The sequence below is a fragment of the Notechis scutatus genome, chromosome 3 (genome assembly GCF_049901735.1).
Source record: "Notechis scutatus isolate UNSWTSFEM ecotype Mainland chromosome 3, rNotScu1.2, whole genome shotgun sequence".
Lineage (NCBI taxonomy): Eukaryota > Metazoa > Chordata > Lepidosauria > Squamata > Elapidae > Notechis > Notechis scutatus.
In genome coordinates this window covers 115,667,583-115,688,831 of record NC_142011.1, presented here as the reverse complement: position 1 = coordinate 115,688,831, position 21,249 = coordinate 115,667,583, and the positions used below count along the sequence as shown (strand labels likewise).

Here is a 21,249-nt window from a genome sequence, read left to right as displayed (position 1 = left end):
CAGCGATGCCCTCAGGTGAAGATGTTGCGAGGGGGACCCTCAGTGACCCTCAGGAGCTGCAAAGTGCTTCTGGAGAGGAGGAAGAGAAGCTCCTGAGAGGAAGGGCTCGGGAGATTGTGCCCTCCCCTCGCAGTACAGGGAACACCCAGGAAGGGCTCCAATGCCGTGATCTCTGAGTATCAGTCCATTCATCACTGGTATCACCCCTGTTGCCCCACCTTCCCGCCAGCCACCTGATCTTCAGCACAAGGCTCATCAGCCTCTGGACATCAGATTCTCACCACCTAGCACCAGTTCAGATGGTCCTTTCCCCCCACCCCACCCCCGAGAACAGAGAGCGGGGGGGAGAGAGAGAGAGAGAGAGAGAGAAAGAGATATGAGAGATCTTGGTGTTTTGTTTTCCATGGGAAATGGTTCCATATGACTCTTTGAGTATTTAAGGTTGCAGAAACAGGCAGCCAAACTAAGTCCCTGAAGGACCCCATCCCATCAGTGGGAGTCCAGGCGCTTCAGCAAGCGGCATGCTCGATTCATATTAATGGGCCGCAGGATTTAAAATTATAAGTTTGGTGGTCCCTGAGGTCCAAAAGGTGGCGACACCAGGACTAGAGGACCTACCAGGTTTTCCAACTCTATTAATTTGTTTCTGTATCTGTAATATATAAAAAACCTTAGGTTTTATTAAATTTTGAAATAAAAGAAAAAGAGAAATGCAGATGGGGATTGAAAAAAATCCAGATCTAGGTTTAAAAACTTCTCACTGGCAACCTTGCTCAAAGGACACCAAAATTCTTCCTGCCCTAACTGTTAGAACTCCCTTAATTTTTTTTTATTGGCTCTCAGGAGTCAGGTGATTCACTCTAGGCACGTCAGATTGGCTTGTTCTGTAAAGGCCCAGCTCCTTTCTGCCTGTTTAATAACTTATATCCCACATTTTCTTTGTGGGCTTCCATAGGGGCTACTTGAGGTTACTCATTAGGTTATCCTCACAACCATGATTTTGAGTTAGAATTGGTGAAAGGACAGGCTCCATATTTGAATGGAAACTTGAACCTGGATGTCCCCAGTCCTGGTCCAATACTGCACCACATAAGCTGATGTTACAATCAAATTAATTTCATATATATATTAACCCCCACCAAATAAGATTTTATACACAATCCAATAACCCACTATGTTCTGGTTGATTGGTTGATGATGGGTAGGGAGCAGACAGGCCAAGATGGCCTTCCTGTAACAGACACCTTGTAATTCTTAGTCCCTGTAGAATGGCATAGGCCCTCATATATTTCTTATTTATGTAGAAATAAAGCATTTTTTTTCTAGAAGGAAGAGAGGAACATCCCTGAAGATGCTTTTTCTCTCCTAAATCACTAAGCCCATCATACTATAACTTGATGTGTACTTCCTGGGAGACAGAGGATGCACCTTCTCACTGACCTTCAATCCCCACTCTGCTGCAAAGTGCAAGTATAGTTTAAGTGAAACTTTCCAAAGTTCCATTTCACCTCAGTAAGGCAACCACAAGGGGAGACAGTAAGGGCAGACATGCACAAAACCAAGGATGCTAGAATGCTTATGGATCAACATAAAAGGAAAAAAGAATGACATTGCCATAGGTGTATACTGTAGGCCATGCAACCAAGCAGAAGAAATAGGTGAACTTTTTTGCTAATCAGTTGACAAACGTATGTAAGAAACACAGTAGTAATGGGGGACTTTCACTACCCTGATATTAACTGGGACAAAAACTCAGCAACAAGTGGGACATTGAACAGGTTCCTGACCAGTGGAGGGATTCAAAAATTTTTACTACTGGTTCTGTGGGCGTCGCTTGGCAGGGGAAGGATACTGTAAAATCTCCAGTCAGGGGTGCTATTTGTTGGTACTCCAAACTACTCAAAATTTCTGCTACCGGTTCTCCAGAACTGGTCAGAATCTGCTGAATACCACCTCTGTTCCTGACCAACCTGTTCTGACCTAGGCTTCCTTAGAAAGTATGAAACACAATCTTAAGCCCAGCAAAACCTCATTTCTATTCCACAGCTGTGAATTACGTTCATTCACAGCCAGCCAGGCTTCACAGTCTTTCAGGGGAATATTTATAAACACCCACCTTATCACACTTGGAATGCAGCCAGAGAACTAATTGCCAGATGCAGGGCAAGGCCAAACTTGATACAGAGTCAAACAGAACTTTTCAAAGCTTGAACCGACCAGATGAACTAATTGCTTCCTGCAAAAGCTCATGTCCTGTTCACTCCTCTTTTATGCCCTATGGGAGGGGCCAATCATCTCTGAGGTGTGGCCTTACTCCTGAGTCAACCCTGCTTTCTCAATTGTTCTTGTCTTCTGTTAGCTCTGCGCACGCACAGGCTGGGAACCTGTTCCAGAAGCTCCCCCACATCACTGCTATCCAAACCCGAAGGCAGCTGCTGACTGTCAGCCTGCCCCGGCCCCATCTCTGCCTCTGATGCAGAGCCCTCCTCTGAGTCTTCCTCAGCCTCCAGACCTCACCCAGATTCCTACTCAACCTCCTCAATACTGTCTGACTCTGCTGCCAGCTCTGTCAGCTGCCGGCAGGCCACAACACAACCTAGCTGACAACTTTGATACCCAAAAGGTAGAGGAGGCAATTAGAGAGACAGCTATACTGGACTTTATTCTTACTAACAGAGAAGTGATAAAGGGGATTGAAATTACAGGAAGTTTGGGGGAGAATGACAATGTCACATGAAAATTCAAACCAGAATCCTAGACTTTAAAAGAGCTGATTTTAACAAACTCAGAGTTTAGAAAGGATCCCATGGATGAAAATCTTAAAGGGGAAAAATGTCAAGAAGCTTGGGAAATTTTGAAAAATATGATAATGCAAACACAGTCCATGAGCTCAATACCACTGAAAAAGAAAAACAAGAAATTCAAGAAAAAAATAGCATGATTGCATAAAGAAGTCTGACCAACTGAAAGAAACAAAAGGTAAGTAAAAAATGTAAAGAGGGACACATATCTAAGACAGAATATGAACAAATGGCCAAAATCTGCAAAAACTAAGTTAGGAAAGCCAAGGCTTAGAATGAAGTAAGACTTGCAACAAACATCAAAGACTACAAAAAAGTTTATTTCAACATAAAAAATAAGAAAAAAGTCAAAGAGCAATTGGTACACTAATGGGAGAACATGGCAAAGAAGTAACAGGCAGTAGAGAGAAAACAGAACTGCTCAATTCATTCTTTGCATCGATCTTCATACAAAAAAAGGAAATACAGTCCAACTTATAAAAAGCATAACTATAAAAGGCACGCTAGGAATGAAAAATAAAATAAGCAAAAATAAGTTAAGAGAGAGGGATTCAAATCACGGGGTCCTAATGGTTTACATCTCAGAGTTGTGAAGGAACTGGCAGATAATGATTTCTGAACCACTGAACCATGTCCTTCAAAGTTCTTGGAGCACTGGGGAACTACCTGAGGATTAAAAAAGTGCTGATGTGGTTCCCATCTTCAAAAAAGAAAGAAAAAATAAGATCCAAAAATTACAGACCAATCAGCTTAGATGGATTTGTAACTGGCTGACAATCTGTACTCAATGAGTAATCCTTAAGGGCATTATGTCTACATGGAGGGAAGTAATCAGTGGGGTAACGCAAAGTTCTGTTTTAACCCCAGTATTCTTCAATACCTTCATAAACAATCTAGATGAGGGAATAGAAGGGGAACTTTTCAAATTTGCAGACGACACTAAGCTGGCAGGAATAGCCAACACCCCAGAAGATAGGCTCAAGATCCAAAAGGATCTCGACTGACCTGAACACTGTGCCCTATCTAACAAAATGAAATTCAGTATAGGTAAAAGTAAGGTTTTGCGCTTACAGTTTTGCACTGTAATCCAAATTTACAGATATAGACTAAATGGGCTTAATGCCAATAATTCTGAGAGGGATCTTGGAGTCCACGTGGATGATGTGGTAGCAGTGTTCCAATGTTTGAGAAGCTGCAAAGGTTGAAGGGTTAAACTATTTTCTAAAGCACCTGAAGGCAAGACAAGAAATAATAGATGGAAACTAATAAAGGAGAGAAGCAACCTAGAACTAAGAAGAAATTTCTTAATGGTGAGAACAACCAACAATCAATAACCAACCAGTGGAATGGTTTGCATTTGGAAGTTGAGAATGCTCAAACACTGGAGGCTTTCAAGAAGAGACTGGACAGCCATTTGTCTGTGTTATTTACCCTGTTGGTATATGAGATACACAGTAAGGAAAAATGGAGGTCACCTTTCTATCCATTCCAAAAGAAAGGCCTATTCCAGATTTTCTGTGTTTTAACATGATCAGTGCTGGCAGTGATTGACATAAACACTGATTGGAGACAGTGATGCCCTGTTAATTTTGTAATTTAAAATTTCCATGGCAGGAAGTGAATTTCAGACTTGTCAAAGTATCTACTCCAAAACAAAAATAAAACTGGAGTTTGTAATATCCCCAATTTGTACAATATCTTATTTTTACTTGGCAGTGATTTTTCTTTCTAAGGTTAAAAGCAAATAAATTATTCTATTGATGCATTTGATGATAAGGGTGTTTATGTTCACATCACTTACATTTTACCAGGAAATGTGCTCATATCATTCAAGTTAAACAACCATACTGGAGAAATTACTCTTGTAGGGAAAGTTGATTATGAAAAAAATGGCAAATATGAACTAAATATCAAAGCCTAAATATCAAAGCTTAAATAACTAAAAATAAAGCATGACTGTAAAGTCCATATGGACATTGAGGATGAGAATGACAACAGCCCAGAAATGACCCTATCATCTGTCACCATACCAGAAGGTTCTTCTCTAGGAACAGTAGTGGCTGTTTTCAGTGATCAGGACTCTGGTGACAACAGCAGAACTACTTGCAACATTGATTCAAACCTGCCCTTTATCATAAAATCCACAAAAAACAATTATTACCAGCTTGTGATTCAACAGCCATTGGACAGAGAACAAATGTATGATGACTCCCCTGGACGCTTCTGCAGATACCTCTCCAGATGTTAGTTCAAAGGAACATGAGCTGATCTCAGGCACATCAGGAAGGGAAGCAGCCAAGGGCTACAAGCCAGGAGTGGAATGGCCAAGCCCAGGGGGAGTGACCAGACAAGCAGCTGCCTGAGCTAGAGACAGGTGCAGTTGGGAAGCCCAGAGACTTTGGGTGAAGACAGCACACAGCTGCAGCTGGTCAGTGGAGAGGAATGGGAACTGCTTCCTCCTCCCAATTGGAGAGCATGAAGGGCTGAGAGGAAGCAAACACAATAAAGGTCAGCTAAGCTACTTGTGAGGAAGCAGCCTTGCCCCCTCTTGACTGGCTGCACCAAGAAGCAGCTGTTTAGCTCAGCAAGAGGAGTGAAATGATGCTGAGAACAGTATGTCATTTCCTTGCTGTGTCAGCTGTCATGATTGTTGTCTTGAATTTCGGATGTGCCTCTTCAACTCTGGACTGACCCTGTGGACTTGCCTTTGCCTATTGGACTTGCCGTGTCTTTGTGTTGTAGCCTGTTGAACTCATTGGGGGTGGGCTGATGCTAGCAAAGGGAATTGCTGAAGAATACTAACTCAGGCTTGGAAGCCTTAATAAAGACGCCTAACACCTATGTTGTGTGTCTGTGAGAGTGGGACACCACAAAATATAATATCATTACAGCCACTGACCAAGGCTCTCCCAGACTCACTTCAATGAGAATTATTACTATTCCTATTTCATATATCAATAACTCTCTGGTATATGAAAAATCTTTTTATAATTTCCACTTACAAGAAAACAATTTCAAGGTCTGTTCATTGGATTCATACATGATTCCAATTTGATACATGATTCCATTTTGATTTGACAGAGTAGAATGTCAAAATGACCTATTAGCTTTTGCCTGGGAAGATCAGAAATGGCCCAGCTCCATCTTTCATCTCCATCAGCTCTGAAACTGGGAACTTGTATGCCATTCGATCCATAGATTATGAGAATATACCAAATTTCCAGGTGATGGTGAGAGCTGTAGACAAAGGCTTGCCTCCACTGAGCTCAGAAACGATGGACCAAGTTCTTATCACAGATGAATATGACATTGTCACCTTCATCCTTTGCCCCTTTCAGAACAGCATTTCTCCATCAAATGATCTGTCTGGTTCCCAGGGGAGCAGAGACAGGCTACCTAGTCACCAAAGTGGTGGCAGTGGACAGAGATTCAGGGCAGAATTCTTGGCTTTCCTATCAGTTGCTGAAGGCCACAGATCTGAATCTCTTTGCTGTTGGGACTCAGAATGGAGAGGTGAAAACCATGAGGCTGGTGAACATCCAAGACAGTTTCAAACACACTCTTATTGTGGTTAGGGACAGTTAGGGATAATGGGCATCCTCCTCTGTCTGCCTCTGTGACCCTAAGAATTATTTTAGTAGATGGCTTCTCTGATCCTTACATGAAAATAATAGACAATCCCAATAGTGAAATTCCACATGAGGGAGATCATAAACTATCAATGTATTTAATTATCTGTTTCAGATTTGTGTAACTGCCATTCTTCAATGGAAGAATAAGGGGGGGGGGGGGTTGGTACAAGTAATCCTTTTTGATATAACCTGAATATATTAAATCTTATATTGAATCTGCACAACTTGCACATGATATACAACTGGAGGACTGGAGCCAGATGTCTAGAAACTTGTCACCTCTTGGAGAGATAGCAAGAGGAGAAGGGACCATAAAAATTCCATCCTGGAAGATACTCCCTGGGAAACTCTTCTAAGATACGTTCCCAGAAAAGGGGAGGGGGGAATTAACATATTGGTTCTTTTTTTGACTAAATCCACAACTAAATAAGGGTAGGGGTTTTAACTCCCTTTATCGATTACTATATGCCTGGAAGCATCTTAGATTCTGCTTTGACTAGTACTGGGATCACTTCCTTTCAATAAAGAATTCCTTTTCAAGTGCCTAGCTTTCAGAAGTTCATTTTTTTTTTTTCGGTTGAAGGGGAAAAGTCCAGTGCTTACAATCTGTTTGGTCACCATCTCATCCATTTTCTTCCTTTCTATCATGGTGCTTCTTGCAACCAAGTTTCAAATGTGACAGAAATTCATAGACAGCTCTAATTCTGCATCTAATTTCCCTGTGAGACAACATTTGCATAAGAATTGTGGAGATTCTAATTTGATGCATATTTTCCAGGCCTATAATTATGAGGTGTGTTTAGTTTGTGGATCTTTGAATAATGAGTTTAGATTACTCAGACCTCCGTCTCCTGTTTTCAATGGATCCTACTAGCTTTCACATGAATCTCCAGATTAAATCTGCAGAACCTTTTGGTCATGAAGTAGAAAAGAAATTTGTATGCCAGCCAGCTGAGAATAATTTTGGTGGTTTTTGTTTGTTTGTTGGTTTGCTTTATGGTGAATTTGAAAATGGTATTGGGAATTTTGCATTGCACTAATATTTTTACTTTTTATTGAATTTGTTCTAATTTATTGTGTAAAGTGTAGAGCTGAATTTAATACATTTAAATATATATATAAATTTGACTTCAGAATGCTTCTCTTTTTCTTTGTTATTGTAACATACACATACCTTAAAATGCTTTGTATTCTTTTTCCTTTTATAAATTGAAGGAAATTAATGATTTTACTTTTCTTGAATATTCTAAGTAATTTGTACATTTCTATGATTATGACTTTCCAAAGTATTTCTGCAAGTAGAAAAGTTAATAGTATCAACTAAAACACAGAGAAATAAGAAATGAACACTTGGACTAGGTTCCCAGATATACTTTAAATTATTTTCCATGTTAGAAGATCTTTATCAACAAAATAAGAAAATAAGAAAAAAAGAATTTAACTGGAAATTTCACATAAATATCCCATTGTCAAATTTTATCTTTTTCTTAATTAAAGACAATTCAAAAGGTAGTGAGAGTGAAAATAAAAGTCTGGGTATTTATAACACAAACCATTCAATACTTTTTCAGTTAAAGATCATAAGCTTGTTTTCACAGAAACTTTACTAACTTTTGCTGCAATTTAAAAAATATGTTCCAAACTATTAAGTAATATATCTCAGATTTTCAAGGTACGTCTGTTGTGCAATCAGGTGCCATACAATTAGAAACATAGTAGTGATTTGTTTCCTTGTTCAGCCACATAGTGGCAGCACAGGCTAACATATTAATAGACACTCAGATTGTTGTCTTTGAGGAATGCTGAGGAAATGATTATTAGAGGTGAAATTAGGGAATGAAGCAAAAACTCCACAGAATATGAGCAAAATTTCAGTGGAATCAAATATCCACATTACAAAACAAAACAGGTTTTTCTTGTCAGCAGGCATTTTCACTGGATAAAAATTAGGAAGGTAACATTTGGAGAAAAAATTGAAGATAAAGACATTTCCTACACAATGGACGATCACTTCCTCAAGGACAAACAAGGTCTGTATCTTTTGCTTTTCCTCAATCTTTTTGGAACACTATGTATTTCAGTTCATTATTCTGTCCCTGAAGAAAAGAAAAATGGGTTTGTAGTGGCTAATATATTGCAGGATTTGCAATTGAAAAAAGGAGAACTCTCTACTCGCAGAGCCTGTTTAATATTTGACAACACTAAAGAATATTTCCACCTTGATATCCAAAATGGAGATTTGTTGATAAATGATAAAATAGACAGAGAAGCTTTATGTGGTCAAAAGGAGCCTTGTTTAATTTTATCACAAATTGTTCTAGAAAACCCACTGAAATTTCATAATATTGAAATACAAGTCGAAGATGTGAATGATAATGCTCCTAACTTCACAAAAAATACATTTACTATACAAATATCAGAACATGTCCCAGTGAATACCCGAATTCAGATGGAATCTGCTCAAGATGCTGATCTAGGAAAAAATGGTATCCAAAATTACACACTCACTAAAAATTCACATTTCACAGTAGAAGTACAGACTGATGAACATGAAAAAAGAAATGTTGACCTTATTCTGCAGAAACCACTAGACAGGGAGAAGATGCCTCATCTTCAATTAACTCTGATGGCCATTGATGGAGGAGTGCCACAAAAAACAGGCACTGTTCAAATTAATATTGATGTTCTAGATATAAATGACAACTCTCCTCAATTTTCTCAATCTGAATATAAGGTAAGGATAAAGGAAAATCTTTCTAAGGGCACACTGTTGATTAAGATGGAGGCTAGAGATCCTGATTTTGGTTCAAATGCACAGATCCTCTACTCATTCCATCGAGTGCCTGAACGAATAAATAATTTGTTCCAGTTAAATGAAAGGACTGGAGAAATCACTGTTAGGGGACAGATTGATTATGAAAGGGAAAGTAGTCATAGCATAAACATCAAAGCAATGGATGGAGGAGGACTTTGGGGTCATTGCAAGATACTAATAGAGGTTGAAGATGAGAATGACAACCCCCCAGAAGTGTCCATCATATCTCTGACCAACTCTTTAAAGGAGGATTCTCCCTTGGACACAATGGTGGCCCTCTTCAGTGTGAGAGACCAAGACTCTGGAGACAACAGCAAAACGGTCTGCTCCGTGGAGATGAACCTTCCTTTTGTGCTCAAAGCCACCACAAACAACTTTTATCAGCTTGTGCTCCAAAGTCCCCTAGACAGAGAGACAGTCTCTGAGTACAACATCACCATCACAGCCATTGACTGGGGATCTCCTAGGCTCACTTCAACAAGATTGATTAATGTTCAGATCTCCGACGTCAATGACAACTCTCCCCTTTTCGAAAAGTCTTCATATGACATGCAGATCCGGGAGAATAATATTCCAGGCTTGCTCATCGGCTCAGTCCACGCTCTGGATCTGGACACAAAGCTGAATGCTAAAGTGAGTTACTTAGTTCTGCCCGGGAAGAGTGAGGGCCTGGTGACCTCTTACATCTCAATCAACTCTGAAACCGGAAACATGTATGCCCTCCGATCCCTGGACTATGAGCAGATAAGAGGCTTCAGAGTTACTGTGAGGGCATCTGATGGAGGTTCTCCTTCCTTGAGCTCAGAAGTGATTGTCCGAATCCACATTATAGATGAGAATGACAATGCTCCCTTCTTCCTGTATCCCCTCCAGAACAACACATCCCCATGCAATGAGCTGGTTCCCAAGTCAGCCGAGGCCGGCTATCTGGTCACCAAGGTGGTTGCAGTGGATGCAGATTCTGGCCAAAACTCTTGGCTTTCCTATGAATTGCTGAAGGCCACAGACCCAGCCCTTTTCAGCATAGGAGCGCAGAATGGGGAAGTGAAAACCAGGAGAGCCCTGAATGAGCGAGACACTAACAAGCAGAGGCTGGTGATACAGGTCAGAGACAACGGTCTTCCTCCACAGACCAGCACGGTGTTGCTTAATGTTCTTCTTGTGGATGGCTTTTCGGATCCCTTCCTGAGGAGGGTGGATGTCAGTGTGCAAGAACCGGAAGAAGACAAAACCTTGACCAAGTATTTGGTGATCTGCTTGGCTGCAGTCTCCTTTGTGTTCCTGGTCTGCATTGTTGTGTTTATTGTGGTGAAAGTCTTCAAGAAGGATCCCCAAAGCCATTTTACTGCGGCTGTTCCTCACTTCCCACCTGCCAATGTTGATACCCAAGAGAACTGTGCTGATTCACAGAACGGGTCACTTTCCAGAACTTACCGTTATGATGTTTGTTTGACTGGTGGATCCTTAAGTAGCGAGTTCCGATTTCTCAGGCCTCTCTTTCCGGTCTTTTCTATGGGAGAGCTAAACAGCCTTCAGGGCCACAGAACATCTTCTGATTTTCAAGATACTGCTCAGCAGAGTGCAGGTAGCCAATTAAAGGAAGAGGTGAGTTAACCTTTGGATGAAAGTACAGATTTCTTATCTTTATTTTGCTATATTCTTTTATATCACTTTTTCTGTGAGTATTCTCTAATTGCATAAGACTTGTTTATATAAAACAATGAAGTACAATAAATTGGGACAGTGGTAATTGTCCTTTTATAACTTTGCATCACTTGAGATCATGATATTATGTTGGGCCCAGCATTTTATACAGAATAAAAACAAATATTAAGTTAAATAGATTTTTTTTAAAAATAAATTGAAAGTATCTCTCAGTATGTTATACAAAGTAGGCCATGTGGTTAAGGTATGTGCTTATGCAGCATTTTCACAGGGGAAATGTGTAGAAAAACATTAATGAACCTATAACTGTCATGTATATTATTGCCACGGAAAATATTACCTGCAATTCTTTTCAACTCTTGGCTTCAGAGGCTATCCTTAAAAGCTTTTAGTAATCAAGTAGTCTTCTGTATGTAAGAAAAATTGAGGCCTGTTGCCACAAGCCGTCCTCAACTTCTACTTGTAGCCTCCTAGAGGGTTGTGCTATTATTGTTATATTTCAAACTCTTACATTTTTAATTATTGCACTATATCTACAGTCCATTTGAATAGAGGTGGTAAATAAATCTAGATAGGATAAAAGGAGGGAGGGAGGGAGGAAGGTTAGTTCAATGTGACCATCAGAAAGAGCTCTCAGTTCTGTATAATACTATTCCTCTGCCCCTAGATGAATTTATTCATAAATTAAATTCATGTATATTTAAAGTAAATTGATATTCTCTAAAAATGCTTTTACCAATATCAGGTTTCATTTCTGCTATCAATATCAAGCATCAATCCTACCCTATCACCCTCAAGTTCTTCTCTACTATATTTTTGGTTGAGCACATATCCTTTTTTTGGTGAAGCCTGATCCAAAATTGTATTAGCTTTTTTGGCTGTTGCTGCATGTTAAAATAATCATCCAAGATTCTGACAGTTACTGTTTTTGAGTCAGGTTTCACCTAACCTGTACTTGTACCTTTGGTTTTTTCTGCCTAAGTGTAAAACCTTGCTTTTCTCCACATTAAATTTCATTTTGTTGGTTAGGGCTTATTGTTCAAGTCTGTCAAGGTCTTTTTGGATCCTTGTTTTCTGGGGTGTTGGCTATTCCTGCCAGCTTAGTGTCATCTACAAATTTGATAAGTTCCCCTTCTATTCCAAAGTCATTTATGAAGTTATTGAAGACTACTGGGTCTAAGATGGAACCCTGTGGCACCCCACTGCTTACTTCCCTCCATGTAGATGTAGTACCATTAAGGACTACTCATTGAGTACGGTTTGTCAGCCAGCTACAAGTTCACCTGGTGGTGATGCTGTTTATCTCAAATTTTCTAATATTCACTTGTATTCCTTTCATTTTGAATACCCTTTATCTGAAGAAGCTTTTTTATGTTGTTGTCACCCTACACCAGTCTCAGCTCATATTTACCTTCCTGCCATCACTTCTATAATTGTAGTCTACTACCAGTTACTGACCTCTTTTCCATCTCCAGTGTTTGTCCATTTTGGTTTTCAGAACTTCACAGAGATTTTTGGACAGCTACCCACATGACTACCTCTATCTCGTTTTCTTCATTGAAACTGTTTGATGTTTATTGCTTACCAATTGCCTTGATATCCTATATTCATAAGATTCTCCTGCCAAAAAATCTTATTATCAGTTGTATCTCCATTGCATTTGAACTTCCCAGAGGCTGCTGGGAAGAGCTGCTAGCTGAGGTGGACTGAGAAGAAGTGCAGAGGAGCTGGGTAGCTTGCTCCTAACTAAAAATCCAAACCAGCAATAATACATTCAAGGTAAGTGTGCCTGAGACTGTGATGGTCGAGCTGGGTTTGGGGCTCACCATTTCAAGGGGGGGGAGGAGGAGGCAGCTTACTTTAGGCATTTGGGATTGGAGAAGCATGGAGACGGTGGGAACCCAGCGACACACAGCCAATGGCACTGGAGCATCCCAAGGGCAATACTGATGGGCGCGGCTCCAGGATGGCAAGTGCGGCTCACAGCTGACAAGCACAGAGACAGAGTGACCGGCACAGCTTCAAAGATATGCTGGGAGTTGCTGACATGCTTTGTCACTAGCCATAGGAAGATGGCTAGTGAAACGGGCAGTGAATGGATGGGAGGGGGGAGGATAGACATGGGGGAGGGCTGCCCAGGTGTGGGACCACTGGATGTGTGGGTTAATAATTGACTGAATGGATAAAAGTAGCACTGGAAGGCAGAGCTCCCAGCACTAACTTTGCATGGGTGTTCCCAACTCGTCGCGATTTGATGCTCTTCGTCTCTGTAAAGAAGCTGGATTAAAGACCACACACAATTGGACTACCTGGGCTACCGAGTCTCCAATGAGGGCATAGAGATGGACCCAGCCAAAGTACAAGCCATTCTGGTCTGGCAAGCCCCTTGCACCCGCAGACAGGTATAAAGTTTCCTGGGGTTTGCAAACTTCTACCAACAATTCATCCCCTCCTTTGTGAGGATTGCCAAACCCATGATGGACCCCCTAAAGACAGGGAGTCCAGAAATGAAAACCTGCCCGGGACAACCCCTACAGTGAGACGTAACCTGCCAAAAAGCATTTGAAACACTGAAAGAACTGCTTGCAAAAGAACCAGTGCTGAAGCATCCTGACCCTGAACAACCTTTCATCATTCTAGCGGATGTCAGTGATGTGGCAGTGGGAGCAGTGTTACTCCAAAGAAAGAACCAAGGAAGCCTACAGCCCTGCACCTACACCTCCTGCAAGCTCATGGACACAGAGAGGCGATGGGCTGCATGGAAAAAAGAGGCTTTCATGGTGAGATGGGCACTGCAAACCTGGCACCACCTTCTGGAAGGGGGGCAGATACCATTCAAAGTCTGGACTGACCATTAAAATCTGGAAGCCCTTAGGACCCCATGAAAACTGTCACCTAAACAAGTCCGCTGGGCTCAATACTTCAACCAATTTGACTTCCTGCTAAAACACATCCCAGGGGGAAGGAACTTTCTGGCTGACACCCTCTCCCGCATGCCCCAGTACAAGTACAAAAGGGAGGAGGTCATCATCCCCCCATCCAAATAGCTGCCGAAGTAACCACCAGACAACAACACCGCAATTGGCAAGACCAACCCACAGATGACCTAACTATGAAACTCAAAACTGAACTGCTAGGAGACCCCTGGTTCTGGGACAATCAACACATCTTGACAAAAAGGGATGACCTAGCATGGAAGGGGACAAAACTCAATGTCTCAGAATCCCTACACACACTAGTTCTTCAGAGGAGGCACGACGCCAAACTGGCAGGCCGCTTCGGGTTCTTAAAGACTTTACACTTAGATCGGAGGCAATTCTGATGGTCCGGCATAAAGAAAGACATGGACAGTTATGTGAAGAGTTGCATCACCTGCACCATGATGAAAAAACAACCAGGAACACACACACCCCAGACTGCTACAGATGGTAGTGGAGCTGATGAGACCATGGGAGGAGATTGCAATGGACTTCTTAGTGGAGTTGCCAAAAAGTGGGGAAAACACAGTGATCTGGACTGTAATGACTTATTTTCCAAACAGGTGCATTTTATACCTTGCAGTGGACTACCCTCAGCCCACCAGTTAGCCAATGGTGCTATTCTACCAGTTTGGCCAGGTTCTGGCATACTGGTAGTACCAAAGATCAGCGGAAACCAAACCAGTTCTCTCTGACAAGCTGCTGTTGGGTCCACCTGCCTGCCTGGGCTCCCATACTGACCTTTATTCTCTGCTTTTGAAGTGAAGCTGCTTTTGCATAGCACAACAGATTGCCGCGCATCAGCTGTTGAAGCTACAGGGAGAATGCAGGGTTGCAGGAGGTGAGTAGGAAAGCCTCTGCACACGTGCAAAGCATGCCCACCAAGCCATGCCCATTGAACTGGTGGTAAACCACTTTGCAACCCACCACTGCAGTTAGTCAAGCTGTTCCTGAAGCATATCTACTGCCTGCATGGAGTACTACAGAGAATTATCTCAGACAGAGGGGTCCAGTTTATGGCCAAATTTTGGAGGGAGTTCCTGCGGTCTATTGGGTTGTCCCAGGGCTTTAGCTTGGCCTTTCATCTGAGCACCAATGTGGGGGGCAGAGAGATTGAATGCCATGGTAGAGCAGTACCTGAGGTGCTACATGAATTATCAGCAGTCCCATTGGGTGGACCTCCTGCCTTTTGCGGAGGTCACATACAATAATGCTGTTCATAATAGCACGGGACTAACCCCCTTCAAGGTAGTAAGGGGTATGGACTTTGTCCCAATACCTGGGTGTCCAGGGGATTCCCCCTCCTCAGTCAGCCTGACCAATTGGATGTCAACACTAAAAGCAACTTGGGAGAATGTCAAAAAAAGTACTGGCAAAAGCGGCACACACCTATAAGAGACAGGCAGACAAACACCAAGCCCTGCAAAGGCCATTCCTGTTGGGGGGGAAGGTCTACCTCTCCACCAAATATCTGAGGTTAAGACTTCCTAGCAAGAAATTGGGACAAAAGTTTATGGGACCATTCCCCATAGTAAAGATCATCAACCCAGTCATGGTGCAACTGAAGTTACCCCGATTGTTAGGGAAAATACACCCGGTATTCCATAGTATGTCATATGTCACTGCTTTTAGCACCAGTGTACATCCCTCTTGGGAGACGGGCTCTGCCTATGATACAGACATTGAAATCTTGGCCAGAAGATGCTTCCCAACAACTTCAGGATTGTTTTGAGAACACAAATTGGGACATCTTTTACCACCCTGACCTAGAGGAGCACACTGCAACTGTTCTGTGCTATATCAAACACTGCACAGATAATATCACTGTGGATAAATATATTAGGATCTATCCCAAAAAGAAACCCTAGATGACCAAGGAAGTCCAGCGCCTCTTGCTTGACAGGACCAAGGCCTTTAGTTCCAGTGATGGGGCAAGATACAGTGTTGCCAGAGCTAATCTGAAGAAGATATTCGGAAGGCCAAGACTAATTATAAGAGGAAGATTGAGGATAACTTTTATAGCAATTATATGAGGCAGGTGTGGCGAGGGATTCAACAAATTATAAACCATCAACCGACCAATGTCATCCCTGCTGAGGGGGATGCTTCATTGGCAGAGAAACTGAATCATTTCTTTGTTCACTTTGAAGTGGAGACATCAGAGACAGATAAAATACAACCACCAGCCAATTGTAGCCCCCACCTCATTGTAGAGGAACAGGAGGTGAGGAACATTCTGAGGGTTGTGGACCTGAGAAAGGCTGCCAGTTCTGACGATATCTCTGGCCGAGTGGTTAAAGACTGTGCTGATCAGTTGGCTGGAGTCTTTACCAGAATCTTCAATCGGTCTTTATCCTAGTCCACTATTCCATCTTGTTTGAAGGCTTCCACCATTGTTCCATTGCCAAAGAAGTTCCCTATTAATAACCTCAATGATTACAGACCAGTGGCATTCACTCCTATCATTATGAAGTGCTTTGAGAAATTGGTCTGCCGGCACATCATTTCCGGTCTTCCGGAAATTTGATAAACACCAGTTTTCATACAGAAAAAATAGATCTACAGAGGATGCTATAGCCATCACTCTTCACACTACTCTGACTCATCTAGAACGGGGGGGGGGGCTATGTGAGGATGCTTTTTGTGGATTTTAGTTCTGTGTTTAACACAATTCTTCCACATAGACTAGTGTCTAAACTTCTGGACCTTGGACTTTCAATCTGCCTTTGGATTATGGATTTCCTGTCTGGCTGCTCACAGAGGGTCAGATTAGGTAATCATATCTCTTCAGCCCTTGTTCTTAACACTGGTACACCACAGGGTTGCGTGTTAAATACTCTTTATGTGCATGACTGCATTCCAACTCACGCTAGTAATACTATTACTAAATTTGCAGATGATACAACAGTGGTGGGACTCATCTCTGGTGGGGATGAGTCTGCCTACTGAGATGAGGTAGACCGGTTGCTTTCATGATGTGGAGACAATAACTTGGTTCTCAACACCAATAAGACTAAGGTGCTTTTAGTGGACTATAGAAGGAACAGATCAGACATCCAGCCCTTGATTATCAATGGAGACCGAGTGGAGCAAGTGGCCAGTTTTAAGTTTCTGGATGTTATCATAAAAAAGGACCTGACCTGGGATGCTTACATTGCAGCCCTGGTCAAAAGGGCCCAGCAGAAATTATACTACCTGAGACTTCTCAGAAACAACAACTGAATGAAAAACTGCTGGTGACCTTCTACTGCTGCACCATAGAGAGCATTTTAACTTACCGCACCTCTGTATGGTTTGCCAATTGCACAGTGGCAGATAGGAAAGCACTCCAGAGGGTTAATGTCATTGCCCAGAAGATCATTGGTTGCCCTCTCCCCTCTTTGGAAAAGCTTTATAGCTCCAGCTGCCTTAAGAAAATTCAAAACATTCTCAAAGATCCATCTCATCCTGGGCACCCTTTTTTGAACTATTACCATCTGGCAGGCAGTACAGATTAATAAAAACAAGGACAAATAGGCTGAAAAACCAGCTTCTATCCCCGGGGCAGTAGCTCTTTTGAATTCTGCTGTATAGTGCAGTGTTGGTGCGGTGTTGGGGATTTTCGGTTCAGTGTGTGGAGGGTGAAGGATGTGTGTTTGTATTTATTTTCATGGTCATGATTATGATGTGCACTGAAGATATTTGATTTTGTTGTACGAGGTGCAATGACAATAAACTAAACTAAACTAAACTAAACTAGTTGTCTCTTAAAACCCATGGTCAGATCAACCCTGAGGTCCCTACCTTGTGAGCCCCCAGGCCCCTTGATCATAGGAGGCCAAACCCATTATGAGGTGCAGTGAATCCTCAATTTGAGATGGCACAGGAGACAACTCCAATATTTAATCAAGTGGAAAGGCTACCCCTTATCAGAGGCATCTTGGGTAAAGAGTAGGTATGTGTCTTCCAGTTTGAAAGGCTTTGGCGGCGGCAGGAATCCGCGATAGTGCGTGGTTCCTGCTGCACTCGCCACTGGCGTGCCCACGATCCAGCCGGATTTGGGGGTTAATAGTCACCCTGTAGAGGTGACTGAAGATAGAGGAGGCCCAGCAGGGGTTCGGGGGGATTGCAATTCCCCTCCTCAGCTGGCTGAACTCCTTTTTCCAAAAGTGGTGGAGTGGCGGTCAGCAATGGCCGCCACAAAAAAACTTTCACCCAGACAAGACTGTGCAGGAGGAAGCAGAGAAAGTGAAAGTTTTTGGCTGAACTGGGATAACAAGTAACATCTAAATACCCTGGAAATTCAACTCTTTTAAGATACATTGTTCCCTAAGAAGATCGTAAAAGAGCGGCAGAAGAAAGTTAAAAGGGAAAGTTTTTTTTCTTCTTACTCTCCTTCCCTATGGAAATAGCAGAAGGAAATCGGGAAAACCCGTCTTGGCAACAGAAGGTAATTAAATTTGAAAAATAAAACCAAGGGGGTATTAAAGATTTCTGAACACTGGAATTAAAGATTTAAAAATTCTTTTTTTTTTTTGCTATAAGTGGGAAGGGAGAGATAAAGAACTTATATTAAGACTTTGCTGGAGGAGATTGCTTGGAGCTTATAAGACTAGAGATAAACTGTAATAAGACTTCAATAAATACATTTTGGAACTTTGCAATTGATTCTACCCCAAGAAGAGAAAGTACAAAAAGAAGAAGATGCTAAATGAAACAGTTTGTGTTGATTAGGGTTGCTTGGTGACTTTGGGACTTTTGGAAACTATTTTTTGAAAGACTAATAACTTTTGAGTTGTTTAAAAAACTCCACAATGGCATTATCTGTTGAAGAATTGAAAATGGAATTTCAAAAGTTAAGAGAAGAGTAACAAGAAGGGAAGGGCTCTTCTGGATCTGTTTTCCACTTTTTGGAAATGGCGATTTCTACCTACCAGGAATTACAACAAGAAAGCTGGGATGAAGAAGAAGAAGCCATCTTTAATGACCAAATAACTTTAGTTGAGGAAGAAAAGGGAAAGAAGGGAAAGAGAATGGAGAATTCAAGACTTAAAAAAACAATCAAAAAAAGGGAAAATAAGGTGAAAAATCGATACAATGTCAGAAAGCAACAGAAAAGAGGAATAAAACAGAGAGGGGAGATTAAGAGGGTGGAGATTAAGAGATGGGGGGGGGGGTAAAAAGGCTAGATTGGACAAGAAAGGAAAGGAAAAAGGGAAGAGAAGTCACAAAGGCTTGATACAAGATGTAAAAAACAGATCTTTTTCAGAGACAAAGGGTAAAATATAAATTAAAAAGCGATTCTGCAAGAGCACATAAGATTGTATTGTAGTATTGTATTTGAAATAGAGTTAGAAAATTGGAATATTATATGATTTAATAAAATATTAAAGGGAATATGTAAAATGTTTAAGATTTAATGATAGAGTTTAATTTGCTTTGGATTATTGTTTCAACTATATTATAAACGTATTAGTTTCTTATTTTAAAATGTATGTAGAATGTACTAAGCAGAATCAGAATGGAAATTATATATTATTTTAAGTGTTAAATCTAGGGGAAAGATAGACCCCAGGAAGAGAAAGTTTAAAAAGAAGAAAGGCTAAATGAAATAGTTTGTGTTTACAGAAGAGAGTGACGACCAAGAGGGTGGAGATTAAGAGATGGGGGGGGGTGTAAAAAGACTAGGATTACAAAAGAGATTCTGCAAAAGTACATAAGATTGTATTTTTGTATCTTTATTTGAAATAATGTTAGAAAATTGGATCTTTATATGATTTAACAAAATACTAAAATGCATAAATGATAAAGTTTAATATACTATGGATTATTGTTTTAACTATATTATAAATTTATTATTTTCTTATCTTAAAATGTAGTAGGTAGTTTTAGAATGTGCTAAGCAGAATCAGAATGAGAATTATATATTATTTTAAGTGTTAATTTAGGGGGGTGCCAGATATAAAAGTGTCATACTTCAATTGGTGATTACAGGAGAAATATTGTGTTAATAAGAAAAGAAAAATAGATGATTACATAACGGACAAAACAAAGATATCAGTATAATGATTTAAATTGAGATGACATAAATAAAATAGAATTAAGAGAGTGAAAAGAGGGGAGAAGCCATACAGAAAATATAGAATGGTAAATAAGATATGAAATGGTATATAAAGTGAGCATGAATTTGATTTATGTCTGTACCAAAAGATGTAACCCAGGACTAGGCCACTTTCCAAAAAGAAGTTTTATGTTTTTATGTTTTGTGTTTTGTTTGTGTATGTTTGTTTATTGAAAATTAATAAAATTCCTTAAAAAAAAAAAAGAGTAGGAATGTCCAAGCTGATGGCCTTGTTAGCAAGGTTCCATGCAGAAAATCCAACCAAGCCTGGGGGGGCAGAGTTCGCAACCCTAAATTCTATATCTGCAATCAGTTTGTTGTTATTTTTTGGTGTTGTATAGGTCACCTTCAAGAAGCGAGGGGAGCCGAATGTCAACTCATAAAACATTTATATGGCTGTTTTATAGTTGCCAACAGAAAGGGGTGGGGGGGAAAGGAGTTTGAAAGAGCAGTGCAGCAGTTTGGAATTGAATTGATAACTCTTGGCTATGGACGTGTTTTGTTGGAGAATATGAATTATGATGCACCCAGAGGGGTGGGGGGAAACCAGGGTCAAGGGTGACAGTGAATTACGTGTCTCAGAATTGGCTTCAAACAGGTCCTGCTGACATGTTCGCTCCTAATAAATTCATTATAGGTTTTGAAGTTTGGCTCGAGGCTCATGATTTAATTAGGGCAACTGCCAGAATCCTGACAACTAATCAAGGAGAGAAGCAACTTAGAACTAAGAAGAAATTTCCTGATGGTTAGAAAAATTAGTCAGTGGAACAACTTGCCTCCAGAAGTTGTGAATGCTCCAAGACTGGAAGTTTTTAAAAACAACAATTTGTCTGAAATGGTATAGGGTCTCCTGCTTGAGCAGGGGGTTGGATTAGAAGACTTCCAAGGTTCCTTCCAATACTGTTATTCTATTCCAGGGGTGTCAAACTCACGGCCCGCGGGCCAGATGCATCATGTGCTGGCCACATCCACGCCTGTTTTAGCAAAGGGGGGGGGAAGTTGTGATATGTCACGTGATGACACCAAGGCGATGTGAGTGTCAGATCCGTGTATCTGTCATTTCTTCAGTGGAAGAAGAAAAGGGGGGGAGGCTGATAAAGAAATCCTTTCTTGATGTAACCTGAATATATTTAACCTTATATCGAATTTGTATAACCCACACATGATACAATGGAGGGAGAAAAGCCAGATGGCCAGAACCTATCACCTCTGAGAGGCACAGCCAGGAGATGAGAAGATCATAAAAATTCCACAGTGA

At 41.1% G+C, this 21,249-nt stretch overlaps 1 protein-coding gene and 1 pseudogene across 1 annotated transcript in view; both read left to right on the top strand.

Annotated features, from left to right (window-relative positions):
- The window catches only part of LOC113426379 (protocadherin beta-16-like), a 138,365-nt gene that overhangs the window by 17,033 nt on the left and 100,083 nt on the right, over positions 1 to 21,249 (top strand). The gene's annotated exons all lie outside the window — the stretch shown is intronic.
- LOC113426380 (protocadherin beta-14-like) lies at positions 4,771 to 7,456 on the top strand (annotated as a pseudogene).